We start from the raw sequence: 4,251 nt of genomic DNA on the forward strand, positions 1-4,251 counted from the left end.
GAACGCCCAGTCCCGCGCCAGTGCTTGTGGAGCCACCTGATGCGGTGGAGCAGCTGCCTGTGCAGCCGCTGGGGCGCCGCTGGCGGGAGGCGGCCCAGGTCCAGCTTGTGCGCTGGCGACGACAGCAGCCATGGCCTGTGGAGGGCCACCGCCGAAGCGCCACCGTTGCGCCCGCCTGCGCCGCCGCCGCCTGCAGCCCTGATCTTGAACGCCCAGTCCCGCGCTAGTGCTTGTGGAACCGCCTGATGCGGTGGAGCGGCTGCCTGTGCAGCCGCTGGGGCGCCGCCGGCGGGGGCCAGCACGCCGGCGCTGACAGCGCGGCTGAGCCCGAGGGCGCGCGCGACACCCCCATCTGGGCCAACGCCGCGTGCAGTCCTGACCGGCGGCGGTGGCTTGCACCCTGACGCCGCCGGCTTGATACTGTAATGCTGTTACTGCCGCTGTCACGCGTGCTGTCACTAGTGCTGTTGCTAATGCTGTTGTTACTGCTGTTGAGGCGGCGCCGATGCTGTTGCCGCCGGCCGCAACGCCCACCGCCGTCCCCGCCTGCGGCTCCTCCCGGACCCTCCGTGACGACGGCGCTGCTTGCGAGACGTGGCTGAGGAGTCCACTCGCACCCACCTCCTGCACACCGCATCACACACTGGGCATCGTCAGTCGGCCAATGTCAGAATGTTGCGGGGCGCATCAGCACTCCAAGTTGAGGGACTGACATGCAAGTCAAACTTGGTCGGGTGACGCCTTCCCACACACCGGTGGCTGTAGCCCATGCCGGGCATGTGGGTCCAGATGATCCAGGGCATACGTACTCACGCACTCATCCCAGCCACATAACCACCCAGATGGAAAGTCGAAATGAAGTGCAACCAGACAAAGCGTGGGACATCGCCCCCAACCGCTCCCACCTCCAGCGCCTGCAGATGCTCCTCGCCTCCGTCAGGTCTCCAGAGCCGGTGGGTGTGCCCATCGGCTCCGCCCGCACCTGTGGGCCGCCGAAGCGCTCCCACGGCTGCCGCGCCAGCAGGTATTGCACTTGACCTGAGCACGGGGAAGAGCAACAACGCGGCGCAAGGTCGGCATCGCAGCCACCATACCCACAGTACGATGCAGGCTCAGTTGAATGTTGGCCGGCTAAGCCGCGCCGCCCTAGGACGACCCTGGCAAGACCCCCAATGCACGAGCTAGCCAGCAGCAGCACCCGAGCGCTCCCGCAGGGCGCTGCGGACAGCTGCAACGCCCACGGCTGCAACGCCCACGCCCATGTTCCGCGTTGTCCAAGGCAATGTCTCCACACGCATCACTCGCTGCCGGTATGCGCTCAGTGGTCCCCTGCTGCGACCTCACGTGCCCCCCATCGCCCCGCAGCCCGGAGCTCAAATAGGGACTCGGCACGCGGTGACCCATCACGCGCCACTACGTGCCGCGCCGCCACGCGCCACGCCACACGCCACGTCACGCCGCCGCTACACCACGAACCGCCACGGGCCGCGCCGCGCCCCGTTCCTACCCCGCCCCGCCCCCAAACATCCCCCGCCAGCACATGCACGCCCAAAGCCACCACCCACCTGCGCCGCATTGTCGGGGAGGCAGGGGCCTGGGCCACGTCCACGGACGGCGGCGGGGCGGGAAAGACCGCGCCGCCGCCGCCTGCAGCCCTCATCTTGAACGCCCAGTCCCGCGCCAGTGCTTGTGGAGCCGCCTGATGCGGTGGAGCGGCTGCCTGTGCAGCCGCTGGGGCGCCGCTGGCGGGAGGCGGCCCAGGTCCAGTTTGTGCGCTGGCGACGACAGCAGCCATGGCCTGTGGAGGGCCACCGCCGAAGCGCCACCGCTGCGCCCGCCTGCGCCGCCGCCGCCTGCAGCCCTGATCTTGAACGCCCAGTCCCGCGCCAGTGCTTGTGGAACCGCCTGATGCGGTGAAGCGGCTGCCTGTGCAGTCGCTGGGGCGCCGCCGGCGGGGGGCAGCACGCAGGGCCTCAGCGGCCGGCGCTGACAGCGCGGCTGAGCCCGAGGGCGCGCGCGACACCCCCATCTGGGCCAACGCCGCGTGCAGTCCTGACCGGCGGCGGTGGCTTGCACCCTGACGCCGCCGGCTTGATACTGTAATGCTGTTACTGCCGCTGTCACGCGTGCTGTCACTAGTGCTGTTGCTAATGCTGTTGTTACTGCTGATGAGGCCGCGCCGATGCTGTTGCCGCCGGCCGCAACGCCCACCGCCGCCCCCGCCTGCGGCTCCTCCCGGGCCCTCCGTGACGGCGGCGCTGCTTGCGAGACGTGGCTGAGGAGTCCACTCGCACCCACCTCCTGCACATCGCATCACACACTGGGCATCGTCAGTCGGCCAATGTCAGAATGTTGCGGGGCGCATCAGCACTCCAAGTTGAGGGACTGACATGCAAGTCAAACTTGGTCGGGTGACGCCTTCCCACACACCGGTGGCTGTAGCCCATGCCGGGCATGTGGGTCCAGATGATCCAGGGCATACGTACTCACGCACTCATCCCAGCCACATAACCACCCAGATGGAAAGTCGAAATGAAGTGCAACCTGACAAAGCGTGGGACATCGCCCCCAACCGCTCCCACCTCCAGCGCCTGCAGATGCTCCTCGCCTCCGTCAGGTCTCCAGAGCCCGTGGGTGTGCCCATCGGCTCCGCCCGCACCTGTGGGCCGCCGAAGCGCTCCCACGGCTGCCACGCCAGCAGGTATTGCGCTTGACCTGAGCACGGGGAAGAGCAACAACGAGGCACAAGGTCGGCATCGCAGCCACCATACCCACGGTACGATGCAGGCTCACTTGAATGTTGGCCGGCTAAGCCGCGCCGCCCTAGGACGACCCTGGCAAGACCCCCAATGCACGAGCTAGCCAGCAGCAGCACCCGAGCGCTCCCGCAGGGCGCTGCGGACAGCTGCAACGCCCACGGCTGCAAAGCCCACGCCCATGTTCCGCGTTGTCCAAGGCAATGTCTCCACACGCATCACTCGCTGCCGGTATGCGCTCAGTGGTCCCCTGCTGCGACCTCACGTGCCCCCCATCGCCCCGCAGCCCGGAGCTTAAATAGGGACTCGGCACGCGGTGACCCATCACGCGCCACTACGTGCCGCGCCGCCACGCGCCACGCGCCACGCCACGTCACGCCGCCGCTACACTACGAACCGCCACGGGCCGCGCCGCGCCGCGTTCCTACCCCGCCCCGCCCCCAAACATCCCCCGCCAGCACATGCACGCCCAAAGCCACCACCCACCTGCGCCGCATTGTCGGGGAGGCAGGGGCCTGGGCCACGTCCACGGACGGCGGCGGGGCGGGAAAGACCAGCTTGGGCCAGCGCGCTAGCAGCTCCCAGCGGCCGCTGAGAGTTACCGTGGGCGCTTCGGCAGAACTACATCGCTGCCACCCAGCCTCCTCACGCCATATGCTACAAGCGCCATGTGCCGTTCGCCCGGCTGCCCGCTGAGCTCCCCCTGAACCCTAATCGCCAGACCTGCAGGGCCTCGTTGCCGAGACGCAGGCTCCCCGTCCCCGAATGATAGCTACCCACGACAGTGATATATGCCATAGACGCTTAACACAGCGGGGCGTCAGAAAGCAGGTTTGTGGCGTCTCGAGCTAAGTTCATGGCGGGTTGGACATGCTCCTGGCTCAGGATGGCATTCTCGTACTCGGTTACGTATATCTATGTGGTGAAATATTTATTCTAGAAGTGACGTGCACAGGAATATGTCCGGGTCCACGGCCAGCAGCTGCATCGGAGCCGGCTGTGTGACAGCTACGTTACTTGCGGCATGACGCAGTCTAGCATGCTACACGACCATATGCCTGATATATTTGAGTTATGCAGCCCAGAGCCAGGTCTGGGGCCGTGTGCGTGTTTTGCGTGGCGTGCTCTTAACCTGTCCAGTCAGGCAGCCTGCGGTCGCGGCGGAGGGGTGACACTCGCGGGTTTGGCTGCTCTCATCCAGCTCCGGTCGACTAGCCGTGGGCTTACTTCAAGGCAACGGCTGTAAAGCTTGGGCTCACTTTCAGGTCCTGGTGGAGGGGGCAGGGGGGGGGGTAGGAAACAAAGTGCCAGACCCCATGCCCCGAAACCCTCGGGACACTCCTAGAGGGGACGACCGACCCCCCCCCCCAACACCCACACACCCACACACACGGACAAACCTTGATGTTTAGGGGTTAAAACCCCTCCATCTTATACCAAAGTGGCGTCAATCGACTCCTCAAGACAAGCACTATCACTCCGTGCCATCCGCGGT

General features: G+C 66.6%; 1 protein-coding gene across 1 annotated transcript in view; it reads right to left on the reverse strand.

Moving 5' to 3' along the window:
• Window positions 1-4,251, reverse strand: part of CHLRE_09g398512v5 (uncharacterized protein) — a 19,766-nt gene that overhangs the window by 5,795 nt on the left and 9,720 nt on the right. Inside the window, exons 6-7 of the mRNA XM_043065892.1 lie at window positions 2,491-3,242; window positions 814-1,565 (exon numbers count right to left, since the gene is read on the reverse strand). The gene's annotated coding sequence lies outside the window, so the exon portion shown is untranslated. The remainder of the gene's footprint in view (window positions 1-813; window positions 1,566-2,490; window positions 3,243-4,251) is intronic.

The sequence above is a fragment of the Chlamydomonas reinhardtii genome, chromosome 9, assembly GCF_000002595.2.
Source record: "Chlamydomonas reinhardtii strain CC-503 cw92 mt+ chromosome 9, whole genome shotgun sequence".
Taxonomy (NCBI): Eukaryota; Viridiplantae; Chlorophyta; class Chlorophyceae; order Chlamydomonadales; family Chlamydomonadaceae; genus Chlamydomonas; species Chlamydomonas reinhardtii.